The sequence below is a fragment of the Saimiri boliviensis genome, chromosome 14 (assembly GCF_048565385.1).
Source record: "Saimiri boliviensis isolate mSaiBol1 chromosome 14, mSaiBol1.pri, whole genome shotgun sequence".
NCBI lineage: Eukaryota > Metazoa > Chordata > Mammalia > Primates > Cebidae > Saimiri > Saimiri boliviensis.
Window position 1 is genome coordinate 2,328,937 of NC_133462.1, and position 19,430 is coordinate 2,348,366.

The following is a 19,430-nucleotide window of genomic DNA, read 5'->3' on the forward strand; positions in this document are numbered from 1 at the left end:
CACAGTTTAGTCTCTTTCTCTGTCACACACACACCAGCCTCTCAAGGAGCCTCACATAACGACTGGTCTTTCACACACAAGCACATGCTCATCTCTCTCACACTCACTGGTCACACGCTCTGGTCTATTACACACACACACACAAACACACCTGGTCTCACACTCTGGTCTCTCACAGTCTGTCAGGCACACATACAAACCACTGCCTCACACACTGACAGGTCTTTCACCCAAAACACCCATTTCTCACACTCATCGGTCTCCCTTTCACAGGTCAGCACACAACAGTCCCACACTTCGGCCTCGCACAGTCTCCTTCTCTCTCTCTCTCACACACACACACCAGCCTCTCATGGAGCCTCACACACCAACCAACTGGTCTTTCACACACAGCCACATACCCATCTCTCTCACATTCACTGGTCTCTCACACTCTAGCCCGTGTCACTCTCACATGAATACATCCTGGTCTTGTGCTCTGGACACTCAGCGTTACACACTTACACACCCACACACCCCGTATCCTCTCAGAGCCTCACACACTCATCTTTCACACGCAGGCACACTCCCCTCTCACACTCACTGGTCTCTCACACCCTAGCCCGTGTCACTCTCACACAAATACAGCCTGGTCTCGTGCTCTGGACACTCAGCATTACACACTTACACACCCACACACCTCGTATCCTCTCAGAGCCTCACATACTCGTCACATGCAAGCACACTCCCCTCTCACACTCACTGGTCTCTCACTCTAGCCCGTGTCACTCTCACATGAATACATCCTGGTCTCATGCTCTGGACACTCAGCGTTACACACTCACACACCCACACACCCCGTATCCTCTCAGAGTCTCACACACTTGTCTTTCACACGCAGGCACACTCTCCTCTCTCACACTCCCTGGTCTCTCACACTCTAGCCCGTGTCACTCTCACACGAATACATCCCGGTCTCGTGCTCTGGACACTCAGTGTTACACACTCACACACCCAAACACCCCGTATCCTCTCAGAACCTCACACACTCGTCTTTCACACACAGGCACACTCCCCTCTCACACTCCCTGGTCTCTCACACTCTAGCCCGTGTCACTCTCACACGAATACATCCTGGTCTTGTGCTCTGGACACTCAGCGTTACACACACCCCGTATCCTCTCAGAGGCTCACACACTCGTCTTTCACACGCAGGCACACTCCCCTCTCTTACACTCACTGGTCTCTCACACTAGCCCGTGTCACTCTCACACGAATACATCCTGGTCTTGTGCTCTGGACACTCAGCATTACACACTCACACATCCACACACCCTGTATCCTCTCAGAGCCTCACACACTCATCTTTCACACGCAGGCACACTCCCCTCTCACACTCACTGGTCTCTCACACTCTAGCCCGTGTCACTCTCACATGAATACATCCCGGTCTCGTGCTCTGGACACTCAGTGTTACACACTTACACACCCACACACCCTGTATCCTCTGAGCCTCACACACTCGTCTTTCACATGCAGGCACACTCCCCTCTCACACTCATTGGTCTCTCTAGCCCGTGTCACTCTCACACGAATACATCCTGGTCTCATGCTCTGGACACTCAGTGTTACACACTCACACACCCACACACCCCGTATTCTCTGAGCCTCACGCACTCGTCTTTCACACGCAGGCACACTCCCCTCTCACACTCACTGGTCTCTCACACTCTAGCCTGTGTCACTCTCACATGAATACATGCTGGTCTCGTGCTCTGGACACTCAGTATTACACACTTACACACCCACACACCCCGTATCCTCTCAGAGCCTCACACACTCATCTTTCACACGCAGGCATACACCCATCTCTCTCACACTCACTGGTCTCTCTCACTCTAGCCCGTGTCACTCTCACACGAATACATCCTGGTCTCATGCTCTGGACACTCAGCGTTACACACTTACACACCCACACACCCCGTATTCTCTGAGCCTCATATACTCATCTTTCACACGCAGGCACACTCCCCTCTCACACTCACTGGTCTCTCTAGCCTGTGTCACTCTCACACGAATACATCCTCGTCTCATGCTCTGGACACTCAGTGTTACACACACACACCCACACATCCCGTATCCTCTCAGAGCCTCACACACTCATCTTTCACACGCAGGCATACGTCCATCTCTCTCACACTCGCTGGTCTCTCTCACTCTAGCCCATGTCACTCTCACACGAATACATCCCGGTCTCGTGCTCTGGACACTCAGCGTTACACACTCACACACCCACACACCCCGTATCCTCTCAGAGACTCACACACTCGTCTTTCACACGCAGGCACACTCCCCTCTCACACTCCCTGCTCTCTCACACTGACCCGTCTCGCACTGTCACACACGAACGCACCCTGGTCTCACACGCTGGACTCTCGGTCTGACACACACACACACACACACACCGCACCCGCTCACGGGGCCTCACACGCTGACCGGTCTTTCACACACAGGCACACCCCCATCTCTCCCACAGCTCACTCCAGTGGTCCCGCCGCCCCGAGTCGCCCCGAGCGCCCAGCAGCCCCGAGCCGCGGCCTCCGCCCCGCAGACACGAGTACGCGCGCCGCGCGGGCCTCTGGGAAATGTAGTCCTCAAGGGGAGAGGACGCTGCGGGGCCTTCGCGATCCGGGTCTGAGCCGCCCGCCTTGCCTGCCGCTCCAGGCCCTGTCCTCGAGCTCGGACTCCCAAACCACCCAAAACAAACCCCTGGCCTCGTCTGGCACGCAGAAGCTCTCATCCGAAGGACTTCGTGAGTCGACGCCGGAATCCCCATTGCGCAGGCGCCGGCCTTTCTCCAGGGGCCGGACGCGAGGGGCGGAGGCGAGGCGTGGCCTAGCACTGGGGGGCCTGTCCTCGGACGGCTGTGAGAGTGGGAGGGACCCTAGAGACAGAGCGGGCGTTTCTGCGCAGTGCGTGATTATGCGAGCCGGACTTGGCCCAGGGTTTTCCGCGGGTAAGAGCGGGAGTGTGCGCAGCCGCAAAGATTGCGCTCTCCCCTCTCCTCGCCTGGAGACCGACCAGAAGCGTCCCTAGTTACCGGTTCCCACGACCTCGGAGGGAAGCGCTCGGCGGCTGAGTCTTCGGTGTGAGCACGTGTGCGGCTTTGTGACGCTGTCTGTGCCCCTGTGACCGCGATGTCATTCGGAGTGCGGCCTTCTGTGCCTGTCTGTGGGAGTGTGATTATCTTTCTGTGTTAAGCTTTTTGGAATAAGAACAGCGACTCGGAACCCCGCCCGTGTTGTGACTCTGGCAAATTAATACCTCAGCTGCAAAATGAGAATGTCATCGTTGGTGCTCAGAGATGGTGAACAACATGACGTTTTTGGAGCCAGTCTGCTAGGATTAAACCGCGGTTCTTCAACTTAACAGAATGTTAAGTTCCCTGTTTCAGGGAACTATGAAAACTGTAGCACTAGTATTGGAAGGTGGGACAAACAAAAGAAAAGCAATTCAAGGGGATACAGCAGAGAAAAAAAAATCCCTGTCCTCTTATTATAGAATTTACTTTGAAGTGGAGAAAAACAAGCCACGAATGTGTAATTTAGATAGTCTGATGAACCGTAAAAAGGGCTATGGAGAAATATAACACAGAGAAGCTTGTATCGTATACATTTTTTTCTGTCGTCTCTCATAATGTCTTAACATCTCAAAAAACGCCTTTCTGCAGCAGATACCAGGAGCGGCCTCTACTCCAATTCAATTCTGAAGTTACCTGGAGATAGCATTAGATCCTACAGGTTACGCAGCTCAGTCCCACCAGATAGTACCCCACTTCTCATGCCAGTTTCAAACTCCAGATTATTTTACCTGTGTTTCTGACAGATGTGCTATAAATTGGGGCTCCCACAACCCGCTCCCTGGGTTCAATTAATTTGCTAGACCAGATCACAGAACTCGGGGAAATACTTATGTTTACTGGTGTATTGCGAAAGATATTTTAAAGGATATAAATAACCAGAGGAAGACACATCTAGGGCAAGGTCCGAGAGAAGCCCTTAGTGCAGGAGCTACCGTTGCCCGTGGAGTTGGGGTGGACCACCCTCCCAGCATGAGGATGTGTTTTTGTCTACCTTCTTGGAAGCCACTTGAGCTCAGCCCTTTTCAGTTTTTATGGAGGTTTCATTATGTAGATGTGATTGATTAAATCACTGGCCACTGGCAATCAATTTTCAGCCTCTCCCTTTTCCCAGAAGCAGAGAGTGGAGCTGTGAGTTCCAATCCTCTGAGCTTATGGCTGGTTCCTCTGGCAACTAGCCACCACTCCCCCTAAATATTGGGATTATCCTGAGAGTTTCCAAAAATCACCACATTAACATAAACTCATGTGTGGCTGAACTACTGTCTTTCAGTTTTATGGCTCTGCAGCTGTTCTGGAGCTTTTTCAGTAACCAGGAAAAAAATGCCAAATATTTTAACAAAAGATACTTTGCTGTACTCATTTAGGAAATTAAAAGGGCTGTAGGAACTGTGAGCCATGAACTGTACCTTTCTTTCTAACTCCACATTCCGTGATGTCACATTTGTAGATTGAAATCCCCCATAAGGGGAGTATTTACAGTATGGAAATACAGTCTACATTGCTCAAGGATGGGATACACTCTGGGAAATGGGTTCTTAAGCAATTTCCTAAGAACCTTGTTGTGCAAACATCATATAAATGTATTTGCACAAACCTAGATGGTGTAGCCTACTACGCAGGCTATCTTTGGCCTGTAAAACCCTATAGAACCAGGAAGAGCTGATGTTGCAGAGGAAGTCCCACTGCTCTCTGCTCGAGAATTCTCTCTTCCTCCAGAGAGTCTGGTCTTTTTTTAAATTTAGGCCTTCAGCTGCTTAGATGAGGTCCATCCACATTAAAGAGGGCAATGTATATTATGCCAATTCTGCTGATTTGAATGTTACTTTCATTCACAAATGCTCTCTCAGAAACACCCAGAATAATGTTTGACCAAACATCTGGCCCAGCCAAGTTCACACATAAAATGAAGCATCACATATTTTATTACACAATGGGGGTGCAAGTCCATCAGCATGAGTGTACCAAGTGCAGGCACACTGGAAAAGAATTCACTGAGGGGAGATAGCTGAGCTTATCAGGCAAATGAGATGAGGAATGGTATTTCTGGGCAAAGAGGACACCACACTCCAAAGAATAGACTCACAACACCGTGGCCTCATTGGAGTTTACAAAAGCAAGAAAAAAAGGGATGGGAGATTCTCCTGGAAGGATAAGGATCAATGTGAGAGGCCCTTGTGAGCCACATTCAGGGCTGTCAATCGTCTTCCATGGTTGATGGGGAGCCCCTGAAGTCTTCTGAATCAGGTATAGCCTTGATTAAATTTGCATCATCTTGGGGGCAGGATGGAGAATGAAAAGGCAGAAAAATGAGCCAGAGGGCTGGCTCGGGGTCACTGGCTCTACTTACTGGAATCTATCTAGCAAAGACTTTGGCATTTCTCCACATTCGATTCCACTCTACATCATCAAGTGCACAAAACAAAACCAATCTCATGGTCAATGTTTGCATGCAAGAAAATAAAAGATGACACTCTTTCTTTTTTTTTTTGAGACGGAGTTCCACTCTTGTTATGCAGGCTGGAGTGCAATGGCGCGATCTCGTCTCACCGCAACCTCCGTCTCCTGGGTTCAAGCAATTCTCCTGCCTCAGCCTCCCGAGTAGCTGGGACTACAGGCGCATGCCACCATGCTCAGCTAATTTTTCTATTTTTAGTAGAGACAGGGTTTCACCATGTTGACCAGGATGGTCTCAATCTCTTGACCTCGTGATCCACCCGCCTCGGCCTCCCAAAGTGCTGGGATTATAGGCGTGAGCCACCGCGCCCAGCAAGATGACACTTTCTAAAAAAGGTACAAAACTCAGCCACTAAACCTGCAGATTCTCCCTCAAGGAAGGTGATTCTGTTTGGCTTGCTAAGACGATCTTCTGAGGGAGGTATGATTCTTCTTTTGGCTTTTAAAAATTGTACTAAAATATACATAACATAAATGTACTGTTTTAACAATTTTTAAGTGTACGGGGAAATGGGAATTAAGTACACCAGATCATGCCATCCATATACAGACAATTTTTATCCGAATCAGAAGCTCTGTCCCCATTAAACAGTAACTGTCCATTCTCCCCACCCTAGCCCTTGGAAACCACCATTCCACTTTCTAAGGATTTGACTATTCAAAATGCCTCATGTAAGTGAAATCCTGCATTATTTGTCCTTTTGTGGTCTGGCTTCTTTCACTTAGCATCAGGTTTTCATGTTCATGTTGTAGCACGTGTATTACATTTCTTCTTTATGACTAAATAACATTCCATCATGGATATACCCCATTTTATTTATTCATTCATCAATTATGGACATTTGGGTCATTCCTACACTTTGGCTATGGTTTTTAAGGCTAGTATGAGCATTCATGCACAGGCTTTTGTGTGGACATCCCTTTTTACTTCTCTTTAGTAGCCTGGAGTGGAATTGTGGGGCCCTATGGTGGGAAGCTCCAAATTAAGTTCAGTGACTCAGGGACAGAAACAATAAACCTAAGCTCCTCTTATTTCTGCCTGCCATTCTAGGCTGTTGTTTTCTTATGTATGCTAAACTCTGTGTTTAACCTTGTGAGAGTCTGCCTGCCTGTTTGCCAAAGCAGTTGTCTAAAAAAGCAAAAGCAGTAACAAAAGAACAATCCTGACCAATTGGTACAGGTCACATTACTCTGAAGTCCGTATATCAGTAGGCAGGTATGAAAGTGGCTTGTGTATGCAAGTGGGTTGCTGTTATTTTCTTCTGAAGTTTCAGTTTAGGTCTAGCTTCAGTTCGCAGGGCTTTACGAAAGCAACCTTAGTTTTTGATGACTCCAAATTAGGAAAAATGAGGTAAAAAGGAGGAAAATTTGAAAACATTATATTGAAGACTTATAGCCAAGAAAAATTAGAATGGTCCAAATTGTAGAAGATAATACAAATTGAAAAACATTAGTCAAGACTAGAATCTAACAACAGGAGTACTACAGTTTCTGAAACATAATTTTTCTCTATCCATTTTCCCATTTTTACTAACAGCAAATCATAATAGGGCTGGTTTGCTTTATTATACTTGGCCTGATTATTTGTATAAAGTACAACAAGAATTTTTTTTTTTTTTGAGACAGAGTCTCGCTCTGTCACCCAGATGGGAGGGCAGCAGCACAATCCCGGCTCACTACAACCTCTGCCTCCCAGGGTGAAGTGATTCTCCTGCCTCAGCCTCCCAAGTAGCTGGGATTATAGGTGCGTACCACCAGGCCCCAGCTAATTTTTGTATTTTTAGTACAGACAGGTTTTCCCATGCTGGCCAAGCTGGTGTCAAACTCCAGACCTCATGATGCACCTGCCTCGGCTTCCCAAAGTGCTGGGATTACAGGCATGAGTCACCGTGCCTGGCCGAATAATTTTTTTTTTTTTAACATAGGATTTTTAATTGTCTTTGTTGGAACTTTGTTCCATAAAATAAATCAGAGATAAGACTTTTTAAAAAAGTTGAGCCCAGCCATAAATTGGTATCATCAAATATTTATGAGTTGGGTAAATTCCTCTCCTCTTGAGGTTCCAAGGTAAACTTGGGGCCTGTCAGAAGGCGACATTCCTTACTTACCACAGGTCAGGACCCCTGTACAAGAACTGTAGACTAAGGTATGCAGTCAGTTTTTCCAAGGGGCTTTTATTGGCTCCAGAGGTCAAGTTTGATTTCTTAAAAAAAAGCAAACCATTACAGTCAAAGCCTTGGTAAAATAACTAGTTTCACAAATTGTATCTTCTTACAAATGAAAACAGATTCTTATTGCACTTAAGCAAATAACCATATTGTTGTAAGAATACCCACAGTTTCCAAATTCTGCAGAAATCAGGTGGTAGAGAGAACAAAAATGCTCCAAATTTTTTACAGGACTCAATTGTTAAACGCTGTAGATAGTTTAAAATAAAAGTTTTCTTAACTCTGAAAAATAAACGATCAGAAACATTTTAAGCAAAAAGTTAAAAAGATTACTTCGGACTTCAATTAGTTTATTCTATGCCATTAATTCCTGTTCTGCTTGATATTCATGAACATTTCAGCCTTCATGAGTCCTGAAAGATTTTCCTCTATTCTGATGTCACAGTCTCCAAAGTTAATATAAACCTGCATTCAAGGCCAGGCATGGTGGCTCACATCTGTAATGCCAGCACACTGGGAGGTTGAGGTGGGTGGATCACTTGAGGTCAGGCATTCAAGACCAGTCTGGCCAACATGGTGAAACCCTGTCTCTTAACAATTAAAAAATTATTAACAATTTAAAAATTGTTAACGATTAACAATTAAAAAATAATTAGCCAGGTAGGCACCTGTAATCCCAGCTACTCAGAAGGCTGGGGCACGAGAGTCCAGGAAAAAGACATAATTTATCATTTGATTTTGTAAAATGTGACAAATATCAAAGGTTTTAAACACTTGGTATTCCACAATAGGATCACAGGTCATTGTAAAATAAGTCATTCATTTAACCAAAGTGATAACTCAAGTGATAACCTGAGCCAGGAGGTGGAGGCTTTAGCGAGCCAAGTCCCCACTACTGCATACCAGCCTGGGCAACAGAGCAACACCCAGTTTCATAAAAAAAAAAAAAAAGCCCTGAATTCAAGAGCACCTGTTAGAATTTTATAGCTGATTATAAAACCATCTTCTAAAGAGGACCAAAACAAAGACAGCAATTGTCCGTAGATAACAACAAGTTTTAGGAGAGCAACTAAGACACAATTCATAAGGAAATTTCTTACCTCTATGACACACAATTTAACATAACAATTATAATTATTACTGCTAATGTACATGAATTCATATCAAAATTATAGGTGTTTCCCATAATTTTGGAACACATACCAATAACATTTATACAAATACAGCCCGGAGAAAACGAAATACCATTTTATATTTGACAATGCTTCCTGTATAATTTTTATGGCTAATAAGCCAAATATGTCATTTTTGGACTTTAAAAAACCTAATATCTTAAAGGATTAATTAGGTCAGAAAAAGACATAGTTTATCATTTGATTTTGTAAAGTGTGCCAAATATCAAACGTTTTAAAAACTTGATATTCCATATTAGGATCACAGGTCATTGCAAAATAAGTCATTCATTTAACCAAAATGGTAACTCGAGGAATTCAAAACAAGGTGAAACCCTTCATTCTTTGAGAAAGGACACTTAATCTTTCAAACAATAAGCCCTAATAAAAACAGCATAGGCTGGGCGCCGTGCCTTACACTTGTAATCCCTGCACTCTGTGAGGCCAAGACGGGTGGATCACTTCGGGTAAGGAGCTCAAGACCAGCCTGACCAACATAGTGAAACCCGACTCTACTAAAAATACAAAATTAGCTGAGTGTGGTAGAGCATGCCTGTAATCCTAGCTACCTGGGAGGCTGAGGCAGAAGAATCACTTGAACCCAGGAGGCGGAGGTTGCAGTGAGCTGAGATTGTACCATTGCACTCCAGCCTGGACAAGAGCAAAACTTCATTTCAAAAAAAAAAGCATAAAGCCAATTAAATTTGTTCTCCAAAATTTTATAAACAATCTATAAAATTTTAATCTTGATCATAAGATTATAACTTCCACAAGCCTTCATAAGCTTTATATCCTTTATTAAGGAGTCAGTTAATGCTTCAAGAAAATCTTGTTAATCTGACACAGGGGCCCATATGCTGGTCTTGCATCAGTGTGCCTTTGACATTAGTGGTTAATTTACAGAGAAACTGAACTTATTTTCTCTCTCAAAATTGGCCCTTACAATCTCATATGCCCACCTCTCCCGCTATAGTCCCTGGGCTTTAAGTAATTGAACAGGTTTAATTTCTGGGGATGCAGTTTATTTTGATGGGCATCTTCTACTGGGCCAGAAGATGAAGGTTTAATTGCTCTAAGTATTTAAGACTTAGCAGGACTTTGTGTCCTTTTCAGACCCAGGAGTCAAAGTCCTGTAACTTAATGTCACAAGGACTTTTTAAAAGCACATATAGGAAGATACATGGACATATAACCTTAATTAAAAAAAAATTTTTTTTTGGACACAGAGTCTTTCTGTCACCCAGGCTGGAGTGTAGTGGCGTGATCCTGGCTCACCGCAACCTCCACCTTCTGGATTCAAGCAATTCTCCTGCCTCAGCCTCCCGAGTAGCTGGGATTACAGGCGTGTGCTACCACACCCGGCTAATTTTTTGTATTTTTAATAGACACGGGGTTTCAGGGTATTAGCCAGCATGTTCTCAAACTCCTGACCTCATGATCCACCTGCCTCAGCCTCCCAAAGTGCTGGGATTACAGCTGTGAGCTACAGTGCCCAGCCAAAAAAAAAAAAACAAAACATTTTTAATCTCAGTTTTTCTTTCCAAGCAAACCAAACTGAACAATAATGGCATAGGAATTATTTCGATAAAACATAAAATGTTAGGCCAGTTACCAAAAGGCAAAAGAAATGACCTTATGCAGTGCACAGAACATTATGTTGGAAGAAAATGCGTTTCCTTTAGACCTTTAAGAAAAACATTGTTATCATCAGGCCCCAAAAAGAAAAACAAACAAACAAACAAAACAAAGCAAAACAAAACACAGAACCTAAGGAAAATAAACTTATATGAGCTGAAAGTGAGTTGAAGTTTTTTTTGTATATCAAACCCAATCTCCAGACAGACCATTATAATTTTCCTTTAATTATAGACAACTGAATCACATAAAAGTTTATTTTTAAATCAACCTTCTTGTTGTGACTTATGTAGACTATTCATTAAATGCCTGGACTTTCTGGTTTGTCCTGAACATTCCTTCCTCTTAAACAACAAGTCATTTTATTCTGTGGCTAAACTTACAAGATTCTTTCTCATATAAAATTATTTCTCTTTAAATTTTCTTACCAAAAACCCTCTCTATTTCTATGACTTTCTTTACATCTCTCTTATTTCCTGGTTCCTTTTACCCTGTTTTATATGTCACCTTTAAATAATCTTTGAATTAGACAAAAAATTGTTCATCCTTTTTAAAAGAACACACCCGGCCAGGCACAGTGGCTCGGGCCTGTGGTCCCAGCACTTTGGGAGGCCGAGGCGGGTGGATCACGAGGTCAAGAGATCGAGACCATCCTGGTCAACATGGTGAAACCCCGTCTCTACTAAAAATACAAAAAATTAGCTGGGCATGGTGGCGTGGGCCTGTAATCCCAGCTACTCAGGAGGCTGAGGCAGGAGAATTGCCTGAACCCAGGAAGTGGAGGTTGTGGTGAGCTGAGATCATGCCATTGCACTCCAGCCTGGGTAACAAGAGCAAAACTCTGTCTCAAAAAAAAAAAAAAAAGAACACACCATTTTTAAAAAAAAAAGTTTTCCTACAACATGTTTTTATTGAAAAATACCCAAATAATGAAATATCTATTATTTAACTTTAGATTCTAAATCATGTCATTTATCTACAAGTATCCCATTACATATACCTAATTATTTTATTTTAATAATTTACCTAGATTATTTATGAAAACTGTGATAGACATCACTTAAAGTTCTGAAACTGCCATAAGTAAGACAGTGACAAAGATCTGACCTAACTGTCTCCATCCTGCTTCTAACCTCTAAGCTGTCCTTGTTCCTTCCTAGGTGTCGGCCGAACTAACTTTGGGAGGAACTTAGCTTATAGTTTAGCTTTGAAACAAAGACAGTAACAGTCCTTTTCCAAAACAAACCTCCTTACTGCCTGTGCACTAGACTGCCTAGAGCCACAAGATTGTAAGTTATGGTAATGTTACTAAATTAAAGATTTAGCTATTATCATTAAACCAATATCAACGTCTTATTTTTTAAAGATTACATAAGCAAAGAACATTCTGTCTTGGCCTACGTTTATAGTTTTGTAATCCCTATGTCAAATGTTGACACCTTGTAGTATTTGGCAGGGATAAGTATGAAATTCCTTGGTCAATAAATGCAAACAAAAACGTATGCTGGCTATTTTTAAGACATTTCTAATATTACTTTTCCAATAATTTTAAAGCTGGCTTATTTATTAAAGATTTTACTTAAGTCATATAAACTGGAAAAAGCATTTGATTAGTCTTTTATTTTTCTGATAAAGTATTTGATTTATACATTTTTATTTTTCTTTAAGACAATTAATTAGAGCTCTTTTACATATTTTCAGTAGTGAAACATTGTATACACAACACATACATTCATAGCTGTATTAGGCGTGCTGATAGAAGTATATTTTATAGATTGATAAACCTCTTAGACTTTCAGATTTTTTTTAGAAATGAGGTTTCACTATATTGGCTAGGCTGGTCTCGAACTCCTGATCCCAGGTGATCCATCCACCTTGGCCTCCCAAAGTGGTGGGATTACAGGCATGAGCCACCACACTGGGCCCAGATTCCTAATAACCTGTTTTACCACCCTATGCAGTTGTCAGCTAAACAGTCTTAAATTTGTATATTGTAGGAAATAACTCAGGTGAAAATCCTACAGCAAAAATTTACATCATAAGGTACAGAGAGAAAAAGTCTGGCATGTTAGAGGTAGATTAGAGATGGATGCCAAATCAAACATAAAATTGTAGAAATCTATCATAGGATTGCATAAGGAGACCAATTTTATTTAGATAGGGACTACTTATTTCTTAACTGGATCTCTGAGCTCTTGGCAGAGCCCACACTGAATCCTGGGCTTCCAAAAAGGGAGATTTTTTTTTTTTTTTTTTTTTTGAGACAGAGTTTTCGCTCTTGTTACCCAGGCTGGAGTGCAATGGCGCGATCTCGGCTCACCGCAACCTCCGCCTCCTGGGCTCAGGCAATTCTCCTGCCTCAGCCTCCTAAGTAGCTGGGATTACAGGCACGCGCCACCACGCCCAGCTAGTTTTTTTTGTATTTTTAGTAGAGACGGGGTTTCACCATGTTGACCAGGATGGTCTCGATCTCTGGACCTCGTGATCCACCCGCCTCGGCCTCCCAAAGTGCTGGGATTAGAGGCTTGAGCCACCGCGCCCGGCCCAAAAAGGGAGAATTATTATGAGGCTAGACCATGCAATATTTTTACAGTGTATTTAGAAAAATTGTTTTAAATAAAGGTATTTCTAAGTTTCTAAACTATACTCTTCTTTAAAAATTCACGAGTAGCTTCTGTTGCAATAACTATTTTAGTCAATAAATCAGAGAACACAATACAAAAGCAAGCAGTTTAAGAGCTGAGACAAACTTGTCTGTTTACGCTCTTGGGGTTCCATAAGGAAAAACAGGTTTCTCCCCAAAGGGAATCTGACACCTTCTCCATTTTCTTTAAGGAACCGCAGGCTATTATAAACTATCTTAGGTCCCTCATGCAGCAGAGGGTGCAACAAAAAGGAGAGACAGCAGAAGTAAATGAAGAAAAGAGAATTCTGTTACATGTCATGAGTAGGTAAAAAAAAAAAAAGAGAGAGAGAGAGAGAGAGAGAAAAGAGAATTCTATCAACTGAAAAGACAAAATCTTTGGCTAAAAAAAAAAAAGAGAGAGAGAAGGTAAAGTTGGTCGAATCCAATGGGAAACAGACCAAAACAACAACAACAAAACAGTTAAGCAAAACAATCACACAACTTATATTACTGGGCACTCTAATGGTAAGGAGAAATTAAGAGCAGCTGGTTACTTTAGCCAAGACAAACCCAATTCAGTTACCTTGGGATGGGTATCAGGCTAAAGACTGCTCTCCACCATCCTAGACGCAGGGGAAAAAACCTTATCTTCCCTGTTGGAAGCAAGTTCGAACTCTATAAAGGAGTCACCAGCCTTCCATCATTATGGAAGCAGGCTGGCCTTCCTTGTGTGGGAAGCAAGTAAAATTTTTTTTTAAATGAGTTGTACTGCAAAATAAACTTAAAATTGTGACCACATTTTGGAAGATCAGGGATTCTCTGGAAGGGGTGCTTTCAGGCCTCAGCAAATTGTCCTATAGGTTTGAGCCATAAAGATAGCTCAAGCTGGTACCAAGCACTGACAGGAGATTTGTCAAAGGTCAGGGGTACCTCTGCTACTCATAATCCCTCTGTGATTACCAAAATGTGGACCCTGAAAATCTGAGGCAGGTCTCAGTCAATTTAGAAAGTTAATTTTGCCAAAGTTAAGGACGCATGTCCGTCACACAGTCTCAGGAGGTCCTGATGACATGGGCCCAAGGTGGTCAGAGAACAGTTTGGTTTTATACATTCTGAGACAAAGACCATCAATCAGCATATGCAAGATGAACATTGGTTCAGTCTGGAAAGGCAGGACAACTCGAAGCAAAGGTGGGAAGACTGGAAGCAGGGAGGGGACTCCCAGGTCATAGGTAGGTAAGAGACAAATGATTGCATTCTCTTGAGGTTCTGATTAGCCTCTCCAAATGAGGCAATCAGGTAAGCATTTATCTCAGTGAGCAGAGAGGTGACTTTGAATAGAATGAAAGGCAAGGGAGTAGCAGGAGGAAAGGCTAGATATGTTGAAAGTGGTCGATTAACATGGATCCTTTAAGGCATGCCAAGGAATAAGGAAAGTATCCAAAGGCAAGGTAAATTCATAGAAACCACAGAAGTGGCAAAGTGACAAAAGCATGTTTTTAAAGATCATTAGGTGCTTTCTGTATTGGGGGGGGGGGGGTTTAAGGGTTCAGGATAAGTAGCAGGCAGCAGACAAGAAATAGACAGAATAATGTAATGATACCTCCATGGGTAAGGTAGGTGACAACTGCGACTTGTAACCAGGACGGTGGCAGAGGAAATGATAACTGGGCAATATTTAGGCTGTGGATTCAAAGTGATTTGGTGATTGATTGAAGTAGGCAGTGTTTTGAAATATTACCTTATGAACATCTTGGGCCACATGATAAATTTTTGAGGGGGCAGAGGGCTGTCCTGTGCATTATAGGATATGTCTTAATATTATCTATTATAATGTATATAATATACAGTGTGTGTATATATATATCTATATATACACATATATATATATACACATATATATATATAAACATATGGTAGCTAGTAAGTGTATACAATTATGATTTTCCAATTAAAAATAACGTTAATTTTAAAAAGAGTATTTTAGGCAAGACGCATTTTCTCCTGCTGACCTGATGAAAAGTAGTAGAAATGAACTGAGCTTAAGAGTGTAGATAGGGATGAGTTACACATCTAAAGCAAATGAGGGTCTGTTTACATACATGACAAAATGTCTAAGGAGAAGCCGTTGCTCTTCCTCCTTTAAAATGTCAATGAGTCAGCGTTCTGGGATGGCATTTCTGATTGTAGGAGCCTTCTCCTTGTGGTTGCTAGACAACGGCATTAGTTGTGGGCAGGTTCTCTCAGCTCATCCAGAGGCAGAAAGCAGGAGGCTACATGTGGCCAGGGATATCCCTCTGCAGATCTCTACTCTGTCAGAGCAAGACAGATCTTTCTTTTCCTGATGCTTTCCAGAATACCTTCTCTTACACCCTTCTGGGTATTCAGCCACAAGGTCAGCTCTAGGTTCAGTTAAGCAGGAAAACATTAACAATAAGTGGGTGCAAAGACAAAAATAATGTCTGTCACTGAAAACCTACGAGTCCACTTTTCTTTACCTGCTCTACCTGTAGGTTCTGCTTCAATAGGCAAATCCTGGCATGGAAGATGGTAGAACTCACTCTCCTTGTAGAGTATCAGATGTCTATAGGAGATTTCTCTTTTAATTATTTTTGGTCTGTCTTACCGGCTAGTACACGTGATTTTAGCTGGATGTACAGAATTAAGTCAATTGTTTTGTGGGATCTATTTTGTGAAAGGGCTGTATATGCAAAGCAGTCCCCAAACACAGAAGGAGTTGAAAAACCAAAGAATGAGGTAGACAAATCTAGTATGTGTCTGTCACCTCAGCACTTTGGAAAGCTAAGGCGGGAGGATCACTTGAGGTCAAGGGTTTAAGACCAGCCTGGGCAACATCTCATCTCTGCAGAAAATAAAAAAAAGTTAGCGGGGCTTGGTGGTGCACCTTGATGGCATACCTCCTGAGTTGTCCCAGCTACTCAGGAGGCTGCAGCTGGAGGATTGCTTGAGCCCCAGAGGTCAAGGCTGCAGTTAGCTATGATGGTGCTACTGCACTACAGCCAAACCTCTTGTTAGGAAAGAAAAGAAAAGAAGGAAGAGCATTGGCTAAGAGAAGAGCATTGGCTAAATCTAATCCAGATGATAAGTACCTGTAGTTTGTATAGTTGTTCTGTCACTTAGATTATATTAGACACAGCAGGGTCTATCTCAGCAATCACCTTCTTTAATTGCCTGTAGTCTACTGTCATGTGCCGGGTGCCATCAGGTTTCCTTTCCCAGTCACACAATATGAGAGTCAAGGGAATTAAGTTAAAAAATGAAAAACGAATGCTTTGGGAGTAGCAATGAGTAGGAAGAACACCACTTCCACCTATATGATCTGAGGTAATAGCAGGGTAGGAGAAAAGAACTGCCCATCTTCAAGAGATGCATTGAGTATTAAATGAGATATACATGTAAAATTCTGAAACAATGGCATCTAAGAAATGACTTAGTGTGTTAGGTATCATTTTTGTTGTCATTGTCATTATCTAACCCTCACAGTATCACTATGAGGCAGGTACTAGGGATAGTCCTATTTAACAGAAGGCAAACTTGACACTCAAATATATTATGCAAGAATGGTCTGGGATTGAAATCAATGGAGGCTGGCTGTGGTGGCTCAGGCCTGTCATCTCAGCACTTTAAGAAGCCGACGCGGGAGGATCACTTGAGTTGAGGAGTTCAAGATCAGCCTGGGCAACATAGTGACACCCCATCCCTGCAAAACATTTAGAGAATTAACTATACATGGTAGTATGCCTGTAGTCCCCACTACTCCAGAGGCTGAGAGATGGAAAATAACTTGAGCCCAGGAAGTTGGAGGCTGCAGTGAACTGTGGTTGCACCACTGAACTCTAGCCTTAGCAACAGAGCAAGATGCTGCCTCAGAAACAAAACAAAGCAAAGAACAACAGGCACCGACTCCAGACCAAAAAAATTTAACCACTCCACTATACTGCCTAAACTTTCCAGTTCACTGTTCAAGGCGGATTAGCGGTAGAGACAAACACAGAAGAAGTCCAAACGATGTTGGGAGACTCTATTTATGAAATGCTTGCCTTCCACAGGAATGTATCTACCATTGAGGCCAGGAGTTCAAGATCAACCTGGCCAACATGGTGAAACCCCATCTCTATTAAAAATACAAAAATTAGCCAGGCATGGGGGCAGCTGCCTGTAATCACAGCTACTCAGGAGGCTGAGGCAGGAGAATCACTTGAACAAAAATCTAGATATGACTGTGATTTTAAGACTTTTGCAAAACACGATGCAAATAAGCCAGCACACAGCACTGAGTAAATGTTTGTCAAAGGGTAGCTAGCAGTGTCTCCTAGTTTCTGTAATTTGCTGAAGCTAATTTATTTTTCAAATGTTCAGTAGATAACTTCAGGATATAAAGAAACCTGGTACACAACTGGGTTATTGATCGTAAGCCTCTGAGCCAAACTACACACCAAGGTTCACACCTGACCTCAGGGTAGGAGAGGCTCCAGGAATAGTGGGATGTGACTGGTAAGTGAAAGGGTGGGAGAGAGAAGCATACATTCATGACAGTGTAAGGATGATTCATTTGCATGTAAGCATCTAGCACTAAAAGGTAATACATGCTGTTTCCTTAACTCTTCAACACCATGCTCTCAAATCCTCTGAAAATATTCCTTCCACAAGAACTTTATTCTCTATAAGCAATATAGAAAGTGAGAAGGGCACAAAAAAGAAAAAAAAAAAAGAACTTCATTCTGTCATCACAATATTCAGGCATCTGAAATCCCATAAATAAACTGTATACCTCCCTGGTGACCTCCTGACTCAATTCTCTCTGCTTAACCCCTTCAAACAATACTCAAAAATACGAGTTCTACTTTGAGCTATGATAAACTTGTACTAGACAAGTCTTCCTATTATAGTATATGACAGATGCAACTGTGTATGGTAGACGCAGCTGACAGAATAACTTCAGCATACTCTGAAAATGACCCAGTATGGCAGACGCACCTGAATGCATGTTCAGAGTTCCAAATATGGCCAACCAGGAGATTCACCTTTATTTATGACGAATATCTGAGTCCCTGTCCTGTCCTGTGGAACGCTGGCCCTATGGGGGATTGAGGCTTTTTGTCCTGGATTAAATGACGGATGCCACGTAGATGCTGTTAGGAGAAGAATGTTAAGTGAAAATGCTATATACAGTGCATGCTTTCTGTAAGCAGCGGCAGTTCTGTTCAGCCTACCACCACTGGATCACTCTGTATGTTAAGTTCCACCTCACATATAGTGCCATCCCTTTCGGAGTTGAAAGGGTTGGAGCATGGCACAATAGCACACTATAAAATTAAACTACATCAGGGGGCAGTTTTCAGGCAGTGAACAAAAAGCCATGCATGACTAAGACTCATGTGAGTGGCATGATCTCAGCTCACTGCAACCTCCACCTCCCAGGTTCAAATGATTCTCCTGCTTTAGCCTCCTGAGTAGCAGGGACTACAGTTGTATGCTACCACGCCTGGCTAATTTTTGTATTTTTAATAGAGATGGGGTTTTACCATGTTGGCCAGGCTGGTCTCAAACTCCTGACCTCAGGTAATCTGCCTGCCTCAGCCTCCCAAAGTGCTGGGGTCACAGGCATGAGCCACCACACCTGGCCCAGACATTTTATTTTCTCATAGTTCTAGAGACCAGAAATCTGAGATCAGAGTGCAATTATGATTAGGTTTCAGTGAAGGCTCTTTTCCTGGCTTGCAGATGGCCACCTTCTGCGACTTCAAATGGTGAAGAGACAGAGAGGGGAAAGATCTCTTTTTAAATTCTTACAAGGCCACACTAGTATCCAATTAGGGTCCTATCCTTATAACCTTATTTAACTTAATTAGTTTGTAAAGACACTATTTCCAAATATGGTAACACTTGGGGTTATGGCTTCAACATATGAATTCCTGGGGAGGACACAATCCAGTCAATAACAGAAATACAGCTAATATAATGCACTATGATAAGAGAATACACTGATAATTTATCAGTTACACTAATGCATAAGATAAGGTAAGATTAGATAAGATAAGATTTAATGTCTTTTGTATCATATGATTTAAATTATAATCCAAGGAGAGTATGAATTTACACTTACAGGCCCAGGGACAGGCCACGTTAGAACTTTCCTTTAGACCTACTAAGATCATGCATCAGAGCCCTGTGACACTGCCTGGGAAAGACATGTCCCACATAGACACACAGATGGTATGGGGACTGGAAAA

General features: G+C 42.8%; 1 protein-coding gene across 1 annotated transcript in view; it reads right to left on the reverse strand.

Annotated features, from left to right (window-relative positions):
- Positions 1 to 19,430, reverse strand: part of ZNF471 (zinc finger protein 471) — a 42,876-nt gene that overhangs the window by 16,896 nt on the left and 6,550 nt on the right. Inside the window, exon 3 of the mRNA XM_003944028.4 lies at positions 2,747 to 18,329. The gene's annotated coding sequence lies outside the window, so the exon portion shown is untranslated. The remainder of the gene's footprint in view (positions 1 to 2,746; positions 18,330 to 19,430) is intronic.